The sequence below is a fragment of the Rhinatrema bivittatum genome, chromosome 7 (assembly GCF_901001135.1).
Source record: "Rhinatrema bivittatum chromosome 7, aRhiBiv1.1, whole genome shotgun sequence".
In the NCBI taxonomy this organism is placed as follows: Eukaryota; Metazoa; Chordata; class Amphibia; order Gymnophiona; family Rhinatrematidae; genus Rhinatrema; species Rhinatrema bivittatum.
Window position 1 is genome coordinate 85,030,051 of NC_042621.1, and position 23,938 is coordinate 85,053,988.

The 23,938-nt window shown below is 42.9% G+C and overlaps 1 protein-coding gene across 6 annotated transcripts in view; it reads left to right on the forward strand.

The window, feature by feature from the left end:
- The window catches only part of ANKRD11 (ankyrin repeat domain 11), an 899,251-nt gene that overhangs the window by 244,702 nt on the left and 630,611 nt on the right, over positions 1-23,938 (forward strand). The gene's annotated exons all lie outside the window — the stretch shown is intronic.

Genomic DNA, 23,938 nt, shown 5'->3' on the forward strand with positions numbered 1-23,938 from the left:
ATTCCCAGGTCTCCGATGGCTCCGGTGCGCTCCCCCGATGACTGCTTCATCAGGAGGAGAAACACCGTTCCGCATTCCTCCTTCGTGGGTATTGCCTCAGCCATTGATGCCATGTCGTCCCTCGCCACCCATTCATTCATCGGGGGCGATACGCACATCGGTGCCATGGATGCCTTCGATGCCGGCACCGATGCCCCCGGTGATTCCTTCGATTTTCTCGGAGCCTCAACCGGGCCAGTCGGGTATCCAACCCCCTTCTCATCCTACAGGTCAGCCTGCTGATCCTTATGACACCTGGGGTGATACTTCTGCAGACACCGATGATTTACCTTCACCTCCTTCTCCTACTGAAAACATAGAAACATAGAAACATAGAAATGACGGCAGAAGAAGACCAAACGGCCCATCCAGTCTGCCCAGCAAGCTTCACACATTTTTTCTCTCATACTTATCTGTTTCTCTTAGCTCTTGGTTCTATTTCCCTTCCACCCCCACCATTAATGTAGAGAGCAGTGATGGAGCTGCATCCAAGTGAAATATCTAGCTTGATTAGTTAGGGGTAGTAGGGGTAGTAAGTGCCGCAATAAGCAAGCTACACCCATGCTTATTTGTTTTACCCAGACTATGTTATACAGCCCTTATTGGTTGTTTTTCTTCTCCCCTGCCGTTGGAGCAGGGAGCTATGCTGGATATGCGTGAAGTATCAGTTTTTTTTCTCCCCTGCCGTTGAAGCAGAGAGCTATGCTGGATATGCGTGAAGTATCAGTTTTTCTTCTCTCCTGCCGTTGAAGCAGAGAGCTATGCTGGATATGCGTGAAGTATCAGTTTTTCTCCCATGCCGTTGAAGCAGAGAGCCATGCTGGATATGCATCGAAAGTGAAGTATCAGGCACATTTGGTTTGGGGTAGTAACCGCCGTAACAAGCCAGCTACTCCCCGCTTTGTGAGTGCGAATCCTTTTTTCTTCTCCCCTGCTGTTGAAGCTATGCTGGATATGCGTGAAGCATCAGTTTTTCTTTTCCCCTGCTGTTACAGCAGAGAGCCATGCTGGATATGCATCGAAAGTGAAGTATCAGGCACATTTGGTTTGGGGTAGTAACCGCCGTAACAAGCCAGCTACTCCCCGCTTTGTGAGTGCGAATCCTTTTTTCTTCTCCCCTGCTGTTGAAGCTATGCTGGATATGCGTGAAGCATCAGTTTTTCTTTTCCCCTGCTGTTACAGCAGAGAGCCATGCTGGATATGCATCGAAAGTGAAGTATCAGGCACATTTGGTTTGGGGTAGTAACCGCCGTAACAAGCCAGCTACTCCCCTCTTTGTGAGTGCAAATCCTTTTTTTCCACATTTCCTCTTGCTGTTGAAGCTTAGAGCGATGTTGGAGTCACAGTAAGCATGTGTATGTTTATTGAATAAGGGTATTGTCTCCAGGCAGTAGCCATCATTATGGCGAGTCACCCACTCTTCATTGGCGGCCTCTTGACTTTATGGATCCCCAAGGTCTGAGTCACACCCAATTCAGTTAGATTACATCACTTCTGGACGGTTGTCTTTGCTTTTTGGTCAATTGTTTTAAAAAACAGTCTTTATGCCCCAATTTCCTCCAGAGGACCTCTCTTTCATTAACTTTGTGAAGGAAATGTTGGAATTGGTCCCTTTTCAGCTTCAGACAGAGCAAGATGATAGGCACCAGATGATGGAGCTTCTCCAATTCCTGGATGCCCCTAAAGTGATCACTTCTATTCCCATTCATCAAGTTCTTCTTGACCTCCTCAAAAAGAACTGGGAAAATCCTGGATCTATTGCCCCAGTATATAGAAAAGCTGACACTACTTATCTAGTGCAGTCAGCCCCGGGCTTTCAAAAATCTCAGCTTGACCACCACTCAGTTGTGGTAGAATCAGCTCAATAGAAAGCAATGAGTGCAGAGCAGATCTAGGGCATTACCCTGTACAACTCTCCATACAAAAAATATATTCTGGTTCTGATGACATCTCAGTAAAAACAATACAAACTCCCTTTGCTACCAGGCACAATAGCCTTCCTTATGAAAAGACAGTAATTTACCCTTAATGCATATCCTATTGAGAAAACACAACAAATAAGTTTGATACAAATGCCTACATGCTAGCAAAATACCTCACCACGGTCACACACCCAGAACTGACCTTCACCAAGTACAGAAAAACCACAGATTATAAATATGGAGACACAAACTGGAATGGAAAACCAAAAAAGCCACTCTGCATGCAGTGTGAACCTGGAGAAATGGAAAGAGAAATATAGTACCTAACAGACTCTCAGGATTTGCAATAATGCACACAAATTAATCTGTACAAAGTTACACCTGTATTATGGAACACACTCAACCAGTAACAACCCTATCTAAGAAATAAAACTATTAAACCAGGCCCTAAACACTAATACATTTCCTATTGGGAAAACAGAATAAGCCAAGCTGCTATAGAGCCCCACACAGAAATAAATTGTAAAGCTATACTAAAAATGTTACAAAACAGCTGCTGAACAGAATAATATCCAACAATTAAAAACTCATAAAAATTATTAAAACATGTCCAAATATCAATAAATTATTTCAAAACAGCAGACATCGCATAATACCCAATAATTAAAATGGCAATCAATCAAGAAAAATAAATTTAAAAAGCCACCTTTACTTACCCTCTCCAGCAACTCTCCTACTCCTTTCCCTTCTAGGCTAATAGCACTCACCAGAAGCAGCAAGGGCTGCTGAAGCTCTGTCCTCACAGTCCTCTTCCTTAGCGCCCACAACCAGTCACTCACACACATCCCCAATTAGATCCCATGACCAGTCTCGGTCTCTCTCTCTCACACAGAAACACATCACTTCCCTGACCAGTCTCTCTCTCAATCACACTCATTCTCTTTCATATACAAGCTGTCAATCACACAATTGCTCTCGCACCCCATGCACACCAGCTCTCACCCAGGCACCGATTCACACCCACAAACTCTCACCCAGGCTTCCATTCACACCCACAGACACAAGCTCTCACCCAGGCACCCATTCACACCCACAGACACAAGCTCTCACCCAGGCACCCATTCCACACCCACAGACACAAGCTCTCACCCAGGCACCCATTCCACACCCACAGACACAAGCTCCCACCAAAAACCTCTTCTTCCTTCACTGCAGGGATGGGCTCCAGTTCCGCCGCGGCTTTACTCCAGCGGGCCTTCTTTTTTCGCTGCCATGGGGATGGGCTCCGGTGGCGGCCTTGCTTCGTCGGGGTTCGACACTGCCATTCCTCCCACCCCACCCCCGGGCTATACGATGCCTGCCTCACTGGCCAATCAAAGACTTCCTCCCTTCTTCCTATGCCAGTCTTAAAATCGTTACACTGGCTACCATTGGAATACAGAATTAAACATAAAACCTTATGTATGATCTATAAAATCATACATGGAGACAAAACAGATTGGCTGAATACGACCATCAAATTACATGTACCCCAACGAGAATTGAGGTCAGCCAACAAAGGATTATTATCGGTTCCCACCGTTAAATCTCGGTGCACTTAAGCGAAGTGAGGGAAAGAGCTATATCAGTCGCAGGGCCAAAGCTTTGGAATAATTTACCATTAGAACTAAGAATGCAAGACAATCTAAAGAGATTCAAGAAAGACCTGAAAACCTGGTGCTTTCAACAAGCATTTGGAATCAAGGCTCAGGATGACTTCTTTTTTTTTAATTTTATTTTATTTTTATGATTTTCAACAATATCGAACATTATACAATATTCTCAGACATAAACAGAGATAAAAAAAAAAGGTAATTTAAATCATGTCAATGAACTTAACACCATATCTAAAAAAAAGTATTATTCATCTCTGAAAATCAAAGGAGAAAAGAGATCCAAAATGTAAAGAAGCAGATAACACAAGAATAAATATATAAATCAGAATGGCATAAGACTCCCGCTGCTATTTCTACTATTACCTATCCTCCCCTGGATATCTAATTAGAGTGAGAGTCCAGATATTCTTGGAGATGTGATGGTTCTGAGAAAACATATTTAGTATTTTGAAATAAGTATACACTTACATGGAAAACGTAAGTTAAACTTTGCTCCTCTAGCAACAACCTCATTTCTCATTAGAAGAAATTTTTTCCTTCTCTCCTGAGTTATTTTTACAATATCAGGAAAAACCCGAACTACCTGGCCATGAAATTGCTGGTTTGGATTTCGAAAAAAAAGCCTAAGTATGGAATCCCTTTCCGCTATAAAAGTAAAAGTCACCAATAGAGTTGCTCTAGATGTGATAGGAGTCTCTGATGATTTTCCCAATAATTCTGTTAAGTTTAAAGATGACTCCTCTTTGTTTCCTTGCTTCCCATCATCCTTTTGATCTTTAAACGATGGGAGATAATATGCCTTGGAAATAGTTGGAATGGCAGTCTCTTGAAACTTCAAAACTTTTATAAAATAGCTTTTAAGCAATTCCTTCGGCGGCAATATACGAGATTTAGGAAAATTTAGCAACCTCAAATTAGATCTCCTGATAGCATTCTCCAACATTCCATTTTGTTTGAATGTAGAACTTCTGATTTAATTAGATTAACTTGAATTTCTTTGACTTTCTTTATCTCTTGCTCCATTTCTGTCATAGAAGCTTCAATAAGATTTGTCTTATTCTCAAGACTTTGGACTTTTTTTTCCTGATCTCTTAACATTGATGTTATAGTTTTAATTGATTTGTCCATATCCAGCAGTAGCTTCCAAACCTCTTGCAAAGTTACTTTTTCTGATACAGTCCCCATACATATCTCTTATATCCGGCATTATCACTCCTACGTCCAAAGGGTCTCTCTCAGCCGCTTCTGGATTCCTCTCCCTCTGATTCTCGATACTTTGGCCGTTGGAGCCCTGCCCTGGGCTCACCGAGTCGGTTAACGTCCCGTTTCCGACTCTCTGGGCCAACGAGGTCAGGGGGGTATTTGGGTCAGATGTTCTCCCCAGATATTCCTCCGATCTTTTTGGAGGACCAGGCGGCGGACTGGGAGTTCTAGGTGCACCGGGGCTGAGGGATGTTTCTTTGGTCAATGCGGTCGGCGTCTGCTTCTCGTCGAACACGCATGCGGCCCCTCCCTCCGGTCTCTCAGCAGCGGGCCTCGCAAAAACCTCCTCTATCCGAGGTTGTCTTGCGTCAGATATCGGTGTGGAGGAAAGTACTTCACGGACCCGGGCTTTTCTTTTCATGTGCGGCATCTTAAGGTAATAATTTTAAATCAAACAGGATGAAAAAGACTTGGGCAGAAATTCTGCTGCGGAGCAGAGGCGTCTGCATGTGCTCATGCGATCGCCATCTTGGATTGGCTCAGGATGACTTCTAAGTCTGCAATATACTAGACAATTTTTATCTTTTTATCTTTCTTACACTTTCTTAATTTCATTTAATTTTTTATATTATAGTTGACTTTAGCCATCTTATTTTATTTTATTAAGTTTTTTGTTGTAATTATTCTGTTTCCAACTGTTATTTATTAGCTTGTACGATGTAAACCGTAAAGATAGAACCTTGTGTTCTGAACAACGGTATATAAGAATTGCATAAATAAATAAAATAAATAAATAAAATACTCCAGGAGGATTCCGATTGGCCTGTGCGGGGGCAGGCAGAATAAAGGAGGCTTCCCATTGGGCAGTGGGGGTAGGATGAAAGGAGGCTTCCAGTTGACCCATGGGGGCTGGAAAAAGGGAGAAGGAAAGTACAACAGGGCAGTGGGACACCGAGAGACACAACACACCTGCTGGTGTTTGGCGACACACTGGTTGAGAAGCGCTGCTCTAGGAACTTATCCAAATAGTTTTTTAAATCCATTTACACTAACTGCTGTAACCACATCCTCTGGCAATGAATTCCAGAGCTTAACTATGCGCTGAGTGAAAAATAATTTTCTTTGATTTGTTTTCAATGAGCTACTTGCTAATTTCATGGAGTGCCCCCTGTTCCTTCTATTATCTGAGAGAGTAAATAACTGATTTACATTAACTTGTTCAAGATCTTTCATGATTTTGTAGACTTCTATCATATCCCCCCCTCGGTCGTCTCTTCTCCAAACTGAACAGCCCTAACTTCTTTAGCCTTACCTCATAGGGCAACTATTCCATGACCCTTATTTTGGTCTCCCTTCTCTACAGATCCAGTGCAGCTATATCCTTTTTGAGATGCGGTGACCAGAACTGAACACAGTATTCAAGGTGCGGTCTCACCATGGAGCGATAGAGGCATTTTGACATTCTTTGTTTTATTTTCCATTCCCTTCTTAATTCCTAACATTCTGTTTGCTTTTTTGACTGCTGCAGCACACTGAGCTGATGATTTCAATGTGTTATCCACTATGACGCTAGATCTTTTTCCTGGGTGGTAGCTCCTAATATGGAACCTAACATTGTGTAACTACAGCAAGGGTTATTTTTCCCTATATGCATCACTTTGCACTTGTCCATGTTAAATTTAATCTGCCATTTGGAAGCCCAAACTTCCAGTCTCGCAAGATCCTCCTGCAAATCATCACAGTCCATTTGAGATTTAACTACTCTGCATAATTTTGTGTCATCTGCAAATTTGGTCATCTCACTCGTACCCTTTTCCAGATCATTTATAAATATATTAAAAAGTACCAGTCCAAGTACAGATCCCTGAGGCGCACTCCACTGTTTACCTTTTTCCACTGAGAAAATTGACCATTTAATCCTACCCTCTGTTTCCTGTCTTTTAACCAATTTGTAATCCACAAAAGGACATCACCTCCTATCCCGTGACTTTTTAGTTTTCTTAGAAGCCTCTCATGCGGGACTTTGCCAAATGCCTTCTGAAAATCCAAATACTCCATATCTACTGGTTCACCTTTGTCCACGTGAGTATTCACCCCTTCAAATAAAATGTAGCAGATTTGTGAGGCAAGACTTCTGCAGAGACATTCTGTCCTCTGGATGGTCAGTTTCTTTCTGGGGAGTTTTTCAGGCCTCAGCTGGGTCTTGACTATTTATTTATTTATTTAGCATTTTTATATACCGATATTCATGTAAAAAATTACATATCACTTTGGTTTACATTAGAAAGTGAACTGGCATGTAAGAATGCATTACATCACAACAAGGGATACATTAACTGGGATCAACCGGGCAATAGAAGATGGGCTCTTCAGGAGAGCCGGAGGATAAAGAGCTGAACAAACTGACTGTATCTAGGGTACCTAAAAACTGAAGAGTCTTGTGTCTAGGGAACCTGAGAAACTGAAAGGGTCTTGTACATAGATAGGGTACCTGAATATGGAACTAATCTTCTGAAGAGTGGAGCTGGAAGGAACTGATGAATTAAGGGAAAGCTTGCTCAAACAGCCAGGTTTTGAGTCTTTTTTTTTTTTTTAAGGTAATCGGGCATTGTTTGCGCTGAAGTTCCGGTGGGAGAGCATTCCATTGCTGCGGGCCAGTTGTGGAAAGGGCTTGTTTCCTTAATGTGCTTTTTGCGGGTGGGGGGGGGGGGGGGGGGGGCGACGAGGGTGTCTCTGTAGGCAGATCTTACCGGTCTGGAGGGTAAGTGCGGACGAAGTGGGATTGTCTTCTGACACCAAAGGAAACTGTGCAGTCTTCATCCAAGAGTCATTCTCTTGTTTATATCTCTAGGCTTTTCCTGTACCAGGAGATTCCAGACTTGCTTTCATTGTCAGGGTTTACAGATCCGAAACCCTACTTGCAATGTTTTCTGTGATGCAGAGTATGCTTCTGCTCTCATTCTCATCACTCCTCTGCGTTAGGCACCCATGCTACTACACATGAGGGTTTTGTCTGTCATTTATGTGGGTTTTCTTTGTAGAACCCAACTCTTTTCTAGCCTGGACCCCTTGTGGGTTGGCTGCCTCACAGGTGAAAGGGTGCATGGTAGTGCTTTCAGGTTTCCTGCTTGGACAGCCTATAGCTAGGGATTCACCCATGTGTGAGGACTAGCAGCCTGTTGTCCTTGGAGAACACCTGTTATAGGTAAGCAGCTCTGCTTTCTCCCTTGTTTCTTTTCTCCATTTTACCAATCAGAGTTGCTTTCTGTCAGTAAATTTACTGACAGTGTTAAAAAAAAAAAAAAAAAGTGGCATTAAATTTGTTGAGCAACAAGCCTTGGGCTTGCACTCTGCCATGCTGCAGTATTGGGTGTTAGAGACTGTCTTGGTGCATAAAGGGATGAATCTTGGTTTTAAGATGGGTTTCCAAACCTGTGCTGGTGAACTTAGTCAGTCTGGTTTTCAGACTATCTACATTTAATGTGCGTGAGATCAGTTTTAGTTTACTCTGTTTGCAATGCATGCAAATTGAACTAATACATATTTTTTGAGGATATCCTGAAAACCAGATTGGCTGTGGAGTCTCCGGGATAGTTTTGGGAAGACCTGGAATTAGGCATTCAGCTATACACACAATGGTGTTGATAAAACTTGTCAGCAAAGAAAAATAGGGTTGTCAGTAAAACTTTTCATAAGTTGTCAGCTCTGTTCCCACTTCTGTCATGTTTACTTCCTTTCACCTATCTTATCCAAACTCCCCCTTCCTTCTATTTTACTTCTGTCTGATCCCAGGGGGGACAGCACAAGACTCAGTGATCCCAGGCCCTGTGACTCCTTCCCCTTCCAAGCATGTGCTTCTTGTTTGGAAAGGAAGTGCATCATAAGAGAAGTAGGATTTTAAGTGGGGTCTCTGTGTCATCCATTGTGCATATTTTATGCCTGTGGCTTATATGGTGGGGGAAGTAAGTGGGGAGGAGACTATCATATGGCTGCAGTTGCTTTTTTATTTGAAAACAGTTTTTGTTTGAGAACTACATCAGCCAAAGACTCTCTTCTTACAGATCTGAAGGTGGGCAGAGAAGTTCCACAGTACGAGACTACACCAGGATGATGTTTTTAACCATCAAAATATTTGGTGATTGGTGTCTAGGGAATTTCCAGCCCTGGTTTGAAATACAATTTATTGTGAAAAATCTAGTGGTTCAGTAATCTGTGACTGCTCACTATTAATAGGGCAAAAATAACTTGGATTTCTTTAGCACTGCTCATCCAAGTGTTCTAGTTAGTAAAATTTAAAGCAATCTTAGAAATTGAAATTTTGCCTTTTGTGTGATTGAATGGTCTGGGATATTTTGCTGTTGTCTGGACTATGAAATTTTCTAAGGAAAATGAGAAAAGGAGTGATGATAGTGGATGGATGAAATTGAGGGAGAAGGGAGATAAAGCAGCTTGCTTACAGGCCGATACAGCACAGTGCGCTCCGGCGGAGCACACTGTTAACCCACGAATGGATGCGCGTTTTCGACGCGCTAGTGTTACCCCTTATTCAGTAAGGGGTCGAAAACGCGCGTCTAACCCCCCCCGAACCTAATAGCGCCCGCAACATGCAAATGCATGTTGATGGCCCTATTAGGTATTCCCGCGTGATTCAGAAAGGAAAATGTGCGGCCAAGCCGCACATTTTACTTTCAGAAATTAACGCCTACCCAAAGGTAGTCGCTAATTTCTCCGGGTACCGGGAAAGTGCACAGAAAAGCAGTAAAAACTGCTTTTCTGTGCATCCTCTGACTTAATATCATGGCGATATTAAGTCTGAGGTCCTGAAAGTTAGAAAAAGTTAAAAAAAAAAAAATTGAAGTCGGCCTGTGGGTTGAAAACTGGACACTCAATTTTGCCAGCGTCCGTTTCCGAACCCGTGGCTGTCAGCGGGTTTGAGAACCGCCGCCGGAAAAATTGAACGTGGCTGTCAAACCCGCTGACAGCCGCAGCTCCTGTCCAAAAAGAGGCGCTAGGGACACGCTAGTGTCCCTAGCGCCTCTTTTTACCTATTTTTACCGCCGACCCTAATTTGAATACTGAACCGTGTGCACAGGACAGTCCCGCGGACTTTACTGTACTGGCCCATTAGTCTTTGTGGTAAAGAGGAATTTGAAATTGTATCCCTCTCTGGACTTTTTAGCTTAATGCTGTAACAAACTACACCTCCCACATATGTTCATTAAACATTTGCCCCCTGGTTTTGCGAAAGGCAGCTTGTTTTAAATAACTAATGTAGGTATGCTTTTATTCAGAGTGAGATCAAGGGATGGAGGAAGAAACAATGATCCCAGAGCATGTCTCTTCTGATGCTTTCTGTGGTACATTTAAAGAGATTCAGCAGTGGTTGGTCAGTGTACTAATGTGAAACCACATCACTGCATTACTGTAATGTAAGTGCAGGAAAACTTTGGCAAATTCTGATTGCTTACCCAATTTTCTCTTCAGCTCCAGAATACTTTCCACACACTGTATTACTGTCCATGCAGAACATTGGCATGAAGTCCCGACAGTAGTCTTCTGCTTTTATTACAGATTGTCTATAGAAAATGTGCTGCTTGAGAGGAAAAATTCTATATATAAAATTAGCAGAAATTGAAAGTTGCATCATAAATAAGTGAAGGGAAAGGTTAGTAGTTCTGTTTGTGCTTTGTTCACAGAAAATGAGGCTCATGTTTTTCCATTCTGTGAAAAGCATATCTGAGGACAGAGTAGGAAACCTGTAAAATAACTTTGATTGTGGAAGAAATGTGGCAGTGCACAACACACAGTTCTGGGGCTTCAAACACTACTTGATCAAATCATTTTGCCATAAAACCTGGTTTAGAGGCACGGTAATTTAGGCTGCTGAGGAAAATGACTCCCTTGCTGCTTCTTATTACTCAGGATGTCTAATGCAGCTTTTACTTAACTGCATTTGTGAGTTTCTGCTGTTCAGTTGCTCTATGTTGTACACTTCTCATTCAGTTGGGGTTATCTCTAAAATAGGCTCTTTTTTTTCTTTTCCAATGGCTAATTAACATCTTTGGGGCTTGAGTTAGCTGCTTCAGGCATTTATAAATAAATTAAAAAGAGAGAGTAGGAAACGAAGGCTGTATTCATGTCATTGTCTGATCTGTTTTTAGAAGGCTCTTTTCAGACAGAGGTAAAATGGAGCCTAGAATGCTAAATCTGATGCTGTTTCCCTTCCATTTCCGGCTGCCCCAAGAGTAGGCAGAGTGTGCAGTTTAGTATTTCTGGTTTGACTTGGCTCTTTGTGCTACCTGCTGCCTTTTTCTTAACAGAGTGTTTGTGAATGAGCCAAGATACGGGGACATTTTTTTTTTTTTGACTATGATGGAAAGTACTTCTCTGTTTTCCTCTAGAGACGTTTTTTGTGTTTGTATTTCCATTACTGTTTTTAAAACAGACCAGTATTGAAGAATGAGAGGGCAAATTGCAGTGTAATGCTTTGAAAAGACTTGCTATTGCTGTTCTGTTAGATTTAGTGGTGATTTTTATTGCTCTAATGTCTTTAATTCCTTTTAACAAGGGCTTCAGAATGAAAATATGACCAATTTCATTCCAGCTTTGTTACTTCAGGGTTATATTCAGCAATCCAACTAATTTAAAGCAGAAGTGTTCGATTGCTCAAATTATACTTTGCACATTACCGTTTTTGCTGCTACTTGTAGTTGTCTTCCCTTTTTTCCATAGGTAATGATGGCAGAAAAGGACCAAATGGTCTATTCACTCTGCCCAGCAAGCTTCTTATGGTAGTAACTGCCTCGCCATGCAGGTTACCGCCATGTTTCTCTTAAGGGTAGTAGTTGCCACTTTGTGCAGTTATCCCCAAGCCTTATGATAGCCCATAAAAAAAATTACTGCTAGCAACATTATTACTGGATGATGAACATTCTTGAAAATTCAGACAGTGCTACTTGACTTGCTTTGCTTATGGACTTGGCTGTAGAAGCAGTCTTGTGCTTTTTCTCTTATGTGTGCATATCAGTACCCCAGACTGTAAAAGTCAGGGTCTATGATGGTTGTCATCTGAATCCAATCCCCCCCCCCCCCCCCCCCCCCCCCCCCCCCCGCCGTCCAAGGGGAGAATGATGTTGCATTTGTGTCAAAGCATCAAGGCATTTGGTTAAGGGTAGTAATCCCTATGCTGTCTATTAAAAGTAGTAATTGCTGCTCCGTGCAGGTTACCCCCATGGTTATCAGTACCCCTGACAGTAAAAGTTGGGGCCGTCATTGGTGGTTGTTTGAATCCAATTCCCATTTCCCCTCTGCCGTTGAAGTAGAGAGCAATTTTGCAGTTGCATTAAAAGCATCAAGGCTAAGTGGTTAAGGGTAGTAATTTCCATGCCTTTTGCTAAGAGTAACTGGTATACCAGCAAGTTACCCCCATGTACACTTTTCTTGATTTCTGTCCTCTAGCCTTTAGGGGATGCACAGTGTTTATACCATGCCTCTTTGAATTCTTTGACTATTTTTATATTCACCACCTTCTCCGGAAGGGCATTCCAGGAATCCACCACCTTCTCCGCAAATAAATATTTCCTGAGTTTGGTTTTGAGTTGTCCCCCTTGAAGTTTAATTTCGTGACCCTTAGTTCTACTGATTCCTTTAATAAGCGATTAAAAAGTATTAAAATCTTTTTATTTTGACTACCCTTTGAAGCAGGTTGATAACTTGTTCATCACAGTATATGCAGCAATAAACAAAATCACATGATACAATAACTAAATCAGCTGAAGACCTAGCTAACAATATAACAGTAGTAGCAAATGATATTTGTATGGATAATATAGCGGCATTATACTGTTGGATAGAAATAGGCGAAGAGCTGAAAAATGGGCTAGAGTTAAAACAAGCAACTATCAGGTCGATACAGTAACATGCGGTTAAAGATTCCCCGTCTGTAACGTGCTGGGAGCGCACAATACAGACGAGTAAGGCGATCCAGCGATCCAGTCTCCAGTTTCACGCGTCCTTAGCGCTTCGTAAAATAGACACATAACCCTTTCCGCACCCAGCATGTATATGATGTGTAAATGAATGAATTAGCTGTATAATGAAGGAATTAGCTATTCCCCTCCGATACTGTAACGGGCGCTGATATTATCTCCTTAGTAACCCGCTGTTTTGCCGCGGCCTTAACGTGTTAGTTTACCGCCTCCCCCTAGTAGGTGTTAGGACTGTGAGTCTAGTAACAAATCCATCGACACCGCTTAAGATACTCAAAAACAATAAAACACAATAAAAAAAAAAAGCGATACAGAGATGATCGAGAAAATGTAATGCTGTGGGACACATAAAACCTGTCAGAAAAAAACCCAAACATTTTTAAATACCTGTCGGAGGGCCGCGTGGGTCCAGGCGGCGGGGGGCGGGTGGTCGCGTGTTAAATCTAGGCCGCGGGCGGGTGGGCGCCTGTTCCAGGCGGCGGCAGCGGGGGCGGGTGGACGCGCGTTAGTTTCAGACGGCCGGCGGGCGGCGGCGGGAGCCGGGGGGCGGGTGGTCGCGTGTTAAATCTAGGCCGGGTCGCACAGACGCGCATTCATCCAGGCGGAGGAGCCGGCGGCTCCTCTGCCTGGATGGATGAATGAATGGGTGAATGAATTCATTCATCCAGGCGGAGGAGCCGGCTGCTTTCGCCGCCGGCTCCTCCGCCTGGATGAATGCGCGTCTGTGCAACCGGCCTAGATTTAACACGCGTCCACCCACCGCTGCCGCCTGGAACAGGCGCCCACCCGCCCGCGGCCTAGATTTAACATGCGACCACCCGCCCCCCGGATCCCGCCGGCTGCCTGGACCCACGCGGCCCTCCGACAGGTATTTAAAAATTTTGTTTTTTACACTTCCTGGTGCCTGTCATTTCAAATGTCATTTGAAATGACAGGTACCAGCGCACCCAGGTTACTGTATAGGCGCTGTATTAAGCGCCTATACAGTAAAATGGGTTGCGCGGGCATAACCCTTCCCTAACGCTTCACAGCCGCGGCATGCATTTGCATGCAATTAGAAGAGAGTATCAGGCGCTAGGTCAAGAGAACTGTGCGTGCGGGGAGGAAGGGTGCGCCTGACACTGCCGCACTGTTTCTACCGCGGCCTTACAGTATCAAGCTGTATGTAAGGGCAAGAAAAGGAAACCTGGGAATAAAATCAAAAGAAGAAAGGAGCCAAGAAACTGGCATGTTGATAGCTCAAAGAATCTAACTACTTCTGCCTTGAGAGCCTTTTTTCAATTGTATTCCCTTACATTACTAGAGCTGTATATCCTCAGACACAGTTATGGAAAAATGGAAAAAAAATCAGTGAGCTCGGAGGGGAGAGGGCAGTAACAGTGCCTCGGCTTTTCTGTTGGAATACCTGCTGACCCGTATTGCAAACAGGGCTTTCACCTCCAATGTTAATATTGACTTCAACCTTTTCTGAAAATTCCATTTAACTTTTTCTTCACAAAAATTAGTTACATGTTCGATTCAGATTGAAAGTTGATTTAGTTTTGCTATTGTGGATTAATTTTATTTAAATCAAATCACTTTGTGGAGCTACAGGTATTACACACAGAAGCTTGACTGTGCTTTTTTCTTTCTTGCTCTATTACATTCTTAGGATATAGACTGCTAGAGGTTTTTCCATAGGATGAAACACTTTGATTATTGTTGATTTTTGCTCTTTTCTATATTCTGACAAAAAAGCTTTTTCTTTATCATTGGCTATGAATTCAGGGCTTTGTTTAAAGAAACAGCAATATAGTGAATGATGGCGGATAGACCAAATTGACCCTTCCATTCTATCCAGTTGTCCCGTCTCTCCCCCCCCCCCCGATCTCTGCCATTCTGGATAGATGTGCAGAGTTGGAAAATATTTAGAAAACTTAAGCCAAGTGACCAGAGAAATTTTCACTTTTCTTGGGATTTTTTTTTTTTTTTTTTGCTATTTGTCATCTTTTGCTTTTTCTTTATTCTTTTTCTCTTTTATAAATGCCAAGCTAAGCATTTACAATTTCTGCCTCTTGCTGGTGGACCTTTGCATATTTCTTTTCTCACCCTTTATCTTATTTGCTCTTTGATTTTCACTTCTCCCTGCATAAATAGAGAAGGATTTATCTCTCTTTATTCACTGGACAGTTTTGCCTGTGTTCTGTATGTGTGATCAAGATGAAGGATTCTGCTAGTTTATAGTTTCTAGGGGTCTATAGCAGTCTGTCTTGTTCTGTTTTCAGTAGGAGGTGTATTGGTCTTCTAGGGCCTGATGTAATATTTTCAATGCTGCTCTTTCCTGGGTAGGGTTGTTGCTGTTGTGTCCTGGGAGTTATTGTTGTGTTGAAATGGCAGATTTGTCTCTTGGAGTAAATTGTATTCTTGGCAGGTTGTGATAGCTTTTATTGGAGTTATGTAAGTGTTATCCAGAAATACTGTACATGAGTTACTGAGACATTTTTAGATGTGAATTTATTTTATTTATTTTATTTGCTTGCTTTTTATATACCGACGTTCGTCAGGAACATCATATCGATTTACAATGTAATATATGAGAGACAAAAGACAAACAATCAACATCAAGAATTAAGAAAACATTCAATTAAAATATACGTCTCTGATCTGACATCTGAAGAAGGGACTTGTGTAGTTTTAAAAGCTTTTGTACAATATTTTTAGGTACATGTATTTTTTATTTTACAGGTATTTTAGGCAGCATGGCTTGTTTTGCTTTCTAAATAGATACATTTGTGTGTTAGAGCCTCATGTAATATTTGCAGTGTTGCTTTTTCAAAGGTAAGGTTTTAGTTTGAGTGCTGGCATTTAGCGTTTTTAGTATGGGATGTTTACTATATTGTAACTATTTGTTTATGGCTTTCTGAGGGCCAAGCCCACACCCATTACATGTTAAAACAGGCCTAATGCCATATGAGCTCCATGTGTCTCTTGAATCTAGGGAAGAGGAGGTTGAGGGAGTGAGACTGCTGTAGACCAGGGGGGAGGGAGGGCAGATGGACCAGCATGTGGGAGGATAAAGGGGACTGAGGGAGGGAGACTGAATCCCCTGCTATAAATGTCACTGCAAGCCACTGAGGTAAATTTCCTGGAAGAATATCATGTGTTAGATAAGGAACTCTTTGGCTTTAGGAGGTTTTGTGGAACTGAAACCTTGTTGTTTTCTCTTTTTGATATCTTTTGAAGTTTAGACAGACATTGAACAGGAGTTTTAATACAATTAGATGTTGCTGCAGCCTTTGATACTGTCTCGTATATAATGCTAGGGAGATTAAAAGCGATTGGGATGGGGGAAAAGTACTGGAGTGGTTTACCTTTTTTTTGGTAAGAAGCAGAAGTCAAAAAGTTGTTTTTGGTGATCAGAATCTGATTGGTATGAATTGCTGATAGAAGTGCTGCAGGAGTCAGCCCTGTTGGCTACCCTTTTTAATGTGTTTTTTACAATCTTTGGAAACAATGAGAAGTCTGTCTAGTATACAAAATATACACAATTTTTTATTCCTTGTGCACAACCGGGTGTATTTCCTCAGCAAAGTTTTTCAAATTGTTTGATTGTAGTCAATTACTCCTAAACAAAAGTAAGACTAATATACTGTGGCTGGGGCAAAGCAGGGCATCCCAAGGATTCTATTTCAGGTCTACAGAATATTTGTATTCTAGATGAAATAAAAAAAACAAAACAACCCCCCCCCCAAATCTAGGGGTGGCAATTGATGGGGAGCTATCTTTTAGGAGTCATATTAAGAATGTCTCAAAATTGGCGTTTTATAAATTACACATGGTAAAGCTGTAATGTAATTATTTTACTCCAGTGGATTTTTTACTTGTAGTCTGGGCTCTGGTTTTGAGATCTGTAGATTACTATAATTCATTGTAAATAGGTTTGTCAAAGTACTTTTTGAAAGCCCTTCAACTGGTGCAGAATGCAGCAGTTAGAATATTTCAGCTACAATAGGGGATACATGAGAAACACCAGATGAAAGAATTACATGGGCTTCCCATTATACAAAGGTCAGAATTCAAACTGCTTTCTATGGTTCATAAAGCAGTATATGATGAAAGTTATTGCTCATCAGGGAGAGTGTTTGGACTATGCATCCAAGTGTGTGTTCCATCTAATAGGGAGTTTGTTACAGCATACTTGTTTGAATGAATTTTCAGTTATGGGGCCAGTATCATGGTATAAGATACCAGTAGAGCTGAGGTAAGAAGTAGATCACAAAGTATGTTGCAAGAAGTTAAAAACATACTTGTTTGTACAGATGTATTCAAGTTGATGCCTCTGGTAAAACGTAGTGTAGGACAGATTAAGTGAAGGTGCATTGTATTATATGGTAAAGATATGAATGTTTTTATTTTTTTGTGTGTGGTATGCGATATGTTTTATTGTTTTAATATGGATACAAAGGAATGTTACCCGTGTTGAACAAAAGAATTTGTGGACTACAAGATAACATTGCAACCCACCCTACAAAGAACTAAATAGCTTGGACCCTGTTCTACATCTATCATTTTAAATTACTCTTAAATGATATTAACCAAGTTTTATGCCCTTTTCTAAATCCCAAAAGGTTGCTGAATTTTCTTAGCAGGCCCCAAGTTGTGGAACTCCATGCCAGATTCATTACGCCAGATAACAGAAAAAAGAATTTCAAACGTGAACTGAAAACATGGCTCTTTAGAGAAGCTTACAATTTAACATAAAACACCAATATACTGAAAACCTCACTGTCAATACAAGAGACAATGGTAGTGAAGTGAGCAAGAAGTAATGATCGATGTAAAATTTATAGGTAGTTGAATTAGAATCTGCATTTGCTGTAATACCAACTTTGAAAATTTATGAATATGAAGTCTGCAAATCCAACTGACCAAGAATATGTACAAACATGAATAAGAACATATATCTGCTGTGGTTTTGACCTAGGTTATGAATGCTGGCACAGAATGTGATTGTTAAACAAGAATATGAACAATGATTTTGTAAACCATTGTGATCTTATTCTGGAACTGTGGTATATATATCTCACTGTAATCAATTTCCCATAACATTATATGACATAAAACAGACTATAACATCTCAATAAGAACTGTGATAGTGGGTCAGACTGAGGGTCCATCGAGCCCAATGTCTTGTTTCCAGCAATGGTTAATCCAAGTCACAAATACTTACCGTATTTTTCGCTCCATAAGACGCACCTGACCATAAGACGCACCTAGGATTCAGAGGGGGAAAATTAAAAAAAAAAAAAATTGTGCTAAACCGGCTCTGCGTCTGGGCGTCTTATGGAGCAAATTAGGGGAGTGCATAGCTTTTTTTTTTCTCCCCATTTTGTTTTCGGGTCTGGGGAGGGCCATTTCGGTCCACTCCCCAGATCAGAAAACTTTTCTTTCTCTGGGAACCCCCAAACCCCCCCATCCCAACCCTTTAAATTAACAACCTCCACCCCCCTGACCCCCAAGACCTGCCGAATTAATTTCCTGCAACCCCCCACCCTCCTGACCCCCCCAAGACCTGCCGAATTAATTTCCTGCAACCCCCCACCCTCCTGACCCCCCCAAGACCTGCCAAACATCCCTGGTGGTCCAGCGGGGGTCCAGGAGCGGTCCGGGAACGATCTCCTGGGCGTGAGCCGTTGGCTGCCAGTAAACAAAATGGCGCCGACGGCCCTATGCCCTCACTATGTCACTGAGACCGACCGCTGCTATTGGTCGGTCTCAGTGACATAGTGAGGGCATAGGGCCGTCGGCGCCATTTTGTTTACAGGCAGCCGACGGCCCTATGCCCTCACTATGTCACTGAGACCGACCAATAGCAGCGGTCGGTCTCAGTGACATAGTGAGGGCATAGGGCCGTCGGCTGCCAGTAAACAAAATGGCGTCGACGGCCCTATGCCCTCACTATGTCACTGAGACCGACCAATAGCAGCGGTCGGTCTCAGTGACATAGTGAGGGCATAGGGCCGTCGGCGCCATTTTGTTTACTGGCAGCCGACGGCCCACACCCAGGAGATCATTCCCGGACCCCCGCTGGACCACCAGGGACGTTTGGCAGGTCTTGGGGGGGGGGTCAGGAGGGTGGGGGGTTGCAGGAAATTAATTTGTCAGGTCAGGAGGGTGGGGGGTTGTAGGAAATTAAGTCGGCAGGTCTTGGGGGGGGGGGGGGGGTTTTGTTAGATTTTTGTTTGGTTTTTTTTTTATATTCGCTCCATAAGACGCACATACATTTTCCCCCCACCTTTGGGGGAAAAAAAGTGCGTCTTATGGAGCGAAAAATACGGTATTTATTTTATTATTTATTTATAATTTTTCTATACCGAAATTCCTGTATGAGATACAAATCACTCCGGTTTACAAATAACGGTAACTCGCCTGGGGCTTGAATAGCCAGGGCTTTTTACATTAAACAGATAAACATGGCTTAATTACGGCTTAAAATACATTAATTACGGCTTTAAATAAATAATTACGGCTTAAATACATTAAAACAGTTAATTACAATAACATAAACAGTAAGATAAAATAAAATAAACGTTAAACAGATAAATAGTTAATAGGCAGCATACTGTTGAACAGTGATAAAGTACTGTGATAAAGATACTTGTCAGGATCCCAAAAGGTCAACAGATTCCATGCTGCTTAAAGTAAGCAGTGCCTTTCCCCAAGTTTTCTTGATTAATGGTTTTTGAACTTTTCCTCCAGGAATTTGGCCAAACCCTTTCTAAATCCAGCTATGCTCTGTGAACCTCCTCCCCCCCCCCCCCCCCCCAAAAGTACACAACTAAAAAGCAACATAATGTAAGTGGTCATCCTCACAGGGCATACTAGTTACTAAACCCATCTAAAGCTATATATGCAGTGTCTTGCAAAAGTATTTGACCCCCTAAAAACTCAGCAGATTTGTGTGGGATTACAAATGACATTTAAACAGATTGCTCTAGACAATGTTTATTGCAAACCAGAATGCTCTTAAAATACATTTTCAAAATTTCTATTCATTATTTCTCTGCATTTTCTGTAAAATAAACTAAACTGAAAAATGCTGCTTGCATAAGTATTCTATTCCTTCAGACTAATACTTGGAAGAACAATCTTATGCTGCAATAACAGCTTTCTGTTGGGGTAAGTTTCTACCAGCTTTGCACACTGTTTGGGAGTGAGTTTTGCCCATTCTTCCTGGCAGATTTGCTCCAGGTTGTTCAGGTTGTTGGATGAAACTTATGGGCTGCAATTTTTAAATAGTGGGACAGATTCTCGATTGGATTGTGATTTGGGCTTTCTTGGCCATTGTTGAACATTCACTTTTTTGTTTTTTAACCACTCCTATGTTGCTTTGGCCTTGTGCTTGAGATCATTGTCCTGCTAAAAGGTGAACTTCTGCGAAGCTTAATTTTTTTTTTTAGCAGGTTATCTTGCAGTATGTCCCTGTATGTTGCACCATCCATCCATCTTTCAATTTTAACAAGATGCCCAGTCCCTGCTGAGGAAAAGCATCTCCACAACATGCCACCTATCTACTTTATTGTGGGGATGGTGTTTGCTTTGGAATGGGCGGTGTTAGGTTTGCACCACACATAGTGTGTTGAATTTTTGCCAAAAAGCTCCAATTTTGTCTCATCTGACCACAAAACATTATCTCTCATTTTAGCTGGTTCACTCTGATGCTTTCTGGCAGTCTCCAGACATGCTTTGATATGGTTTTATTTCAGTAATGGCTTCTTTTAGCCACCCTTCCATGCAGGTTGGATATTGTTTTGTAGTCCTTTCCTATCTTGTGCATGTCTATAACTTTCTTTAATTTCCTTATAATGCTCCTTGGTCTTCATTTTTACAGCTTTCCTTCAGATTCACAATCTGATCAATGTTACTGGAATTAGGGAATCTTTTATCTAGAAAAGCTGATGATTTATTATTTCATAGGTAGATGCCAATTGTAAACCAATTGTTAGGGCAATATCTTACATCTGTGTAAATTTAGAGCTTCCACAGCACAGTGGTTGAATACTTATGCAAGCAGCATTTTTCAGTTTTTAATTTTATTGTACAAAAAATGCAGAGAAATGAATTGTGACTAAAAATTACTTTAAGAGCATGGTGGTTTGCAATAAACATACTGTCTGGGACAATATGTTTGTGTCATTTGTAATCCACACAAATCTCCTGACTTTTTAGGGGATCGAATATTTTTGCAAGCCACTATATCTGAAAAATGTATTGTCACTTTGTTTTACTTCTTGCAATCCTTTCTTCCACTTGAGTTTTTGCTGTCCTGATTTCATTCCTCCTCTTTTTCCTTCGGATATTCTTCTCAGTGTTCTTTTTGAGTTCTTTTGTACCTTTTGAAAGCAGTTTTCTGCCTTTATTTTTTCAGCCACCTTTTTGGGGAACCATACCAGTTTTTTCCTCTTGTATTTATTTACATAAAGATTTGTTGCCTTTATTGTAGCTCCTTTTACTTTTGTCCACTTCACACATCTTCTCCCAGTCTTCTTTCTCAAGGTACTTCCCATTTTTACCAAAGTCAGTATTTTTGAAATCCAGGTCTTTGAACTTTGTGCGACTTATTTCTGCATCTGCAGTTTATCAAACCATACCATCTGATGATCACTGGTGCTTAAATGGGCACTTACGCAGATATGAGATACTGTCTCTATTTGTGAATACTTGGTCCAGTATTACCCCCTTCCCTCATGAGTTCCATCACCATTTGTTTGAGCACAGTACCTGGAAGGATCCCCACAATCTCTCCATTTCTTACAGATTCTGCAGAAGTAATACGCCAATCCACATCTGACAGATTAAAATCTACAATCATTGCCTCTCCCTTCCTTCCCACTTTTTGGATATCTTTGGCCAGATCTCTGTTCAGTTCCTCCATATGAATAAGGAGGTCTGTAGACCACACTAGTGTGTATGGGATTACCTTTACTTCCAAAACTGCCCACAGTGCTGCTTCCTTTTCCCTACTTTCCATGCATTTCAGTTGCCACCTCTCCCTTTCCTAAACAGAAGCTTTGGTCTACTGTCTCCAGAGCCTTTACTCTCTTATCTTGACTGACTCTGCTTGTCTGTGTATGATCTGTTGCATTATTTCTGTCCATCTGGTTACTGTTCATTTTTTTCTCTTTCCCCCAAATATGCTTGCTCTGTGAACCTCAAAATAACTTGTCTGTCCTGCTTTAATGTGATGTGAGGGATATGGCAATTCATAAAATACATTTCAGAATATTTTCCTATCTCTAGGATTGTGTTCCTTACAGTAAAAGTTACATAGAAGAAATTTTTTGTATGGTGCGTCAATCAGTCTCAGAAGGCTTCGACCTTTGTGCCTCACCTTTTTCTCTGCTCTTCCCGCTAGCCTTGGGAAGATGGCCACCGCCGCGTCTGCATGCTGCTCTCTCCGTCGTCCCCGGAACGGCTATGGCAAAGCCTCACGCCATGTTTCTCTTAAGGGCCTCCTAGGGTGCGTGTACGCGCACACCACCCACGTCTTTATCCACGTCATGGCGGGAACCTCGGGGGCATCCCCTTCGAGTGATGTCGCGCCATTCGGGTATTTAGCCTGCCCTTGTTTGCTAGCTCATCGACAGGTCTATCCAGTACCGAGCGGTAGGAAGAGCTGCGTTAGTGCCCGGCGCACCCGAGGTTGCCGCACGCACAATGCAGTTCACCTACCGCTCGATCCTGAACTACAATTTCATGCAAATGTAAACCGCGTCTAAGAAGGGTCCGTGAAGCGTTAGGCCCGCGCAACCCATTTTACTGGATAGAGCGCCTATACAGTATCCTGGGTGCGCGGGCCTAACGCTTCACGCCACGCTGGTATCTGTCATTTCAAATGTCATTTGAAATGACAGATACCAGGAAGTCGGGACTGCCAGTCCTCCCTCCCCTCCTCCCGAAGCAGGGCGCGAAAAGCAGCCTTGCTCCGGGAGGAGGGGAGAAGGGACTGGCAGTACGAAGCGGCGAAGCGACTTACTTTTTGCACCCCCCTCCGGACATCGGATGACCTCTCCTGCCTCCAGCTGCTCGCGAAGATGGACGCCTGCAAAAAGTAAGTCGCTTCGCCGCTTCACACTGTCAGTGTCTCTTCTTCCCTCCTCCCGGAGCAAGGCTGCTTTTCGCGCCCTGCTTCGGGAGGAGGGAAGAAGAGACACTGACAGTGTGAAGTGGCGAAGCAACTTACTTTTTGCAGCCCCCATCGGACCTCTCCTGCTGCGCGACTTACTTTTTTTTGCAGCCCTCCGGCCATCAGCAGGAACGGATCGTGGCTCCCCTGCCTCCCGGCGAAGATGGACGCCTGCACGGGGGAAAGCGGCCCCTGTGCGTGCAATTGGCCGCTCAAGACGTGACGTCACGACGTTTGGCGTCACGGCATGTGACGTCACGTCTTGAGCGGCCAATTGCACGCACAGGGGCCACTTTCCCCCGTGCAGGCGTCCATCTTCGCCGGGAGGCAGGGGAGCCACGATCCGTTCCTGCTGATGGCTGGAGGGCTGCAAAAAAAAGTAAGTCGCGCAGCAGGAGAGGTCCGATGGGGGCTGCAAAAAGTAAGTTGCTTCGCCGCTTCACACTGTCAGTGTCTCCTCTTCCCTCCTCCCGAAGCAGGGCGCGAAAAGCAGCCTTGCTCCGGGAGGAGGGAAGAAGGGGCTGGCAGTACGAAGCGGCGAAGCGACTTACTTTTTGCATCTCCGGACATCGGAGGGGGCTGCAACGTTTTTTTTTGCTTTTTTTTTTTTCTTCGGGAGGAGGGGAGAGGACTGGGGCTGCCCCGGAGACCGGCACCCATGATCGCGGCCGGGGCAGGTGAGCGGGGGCTGGGGGAAAGCTTGCCGCCTACCCTTACCCCTGCCTCTACCGCAGGGGTAAGGGTAGGCGGTAAGTTAGCAGGTTAAAAGCGCGACAAAACGGCAGGGAAAGATAGCGATAGTCGGGGCGCGGGTTACGGGATGCTAGGGAATAGCTAATTCGCTCGTTTGCATGCAATATACATGCCGCGTGCGGAAGGGGTTGCCCGGGGATTTTAGGACGCGGTAGGAGTAGGTTAAAGGGGATTCGGGATCGCAGGAAGGGCTAACGCGGCCGGAAAGTGAGT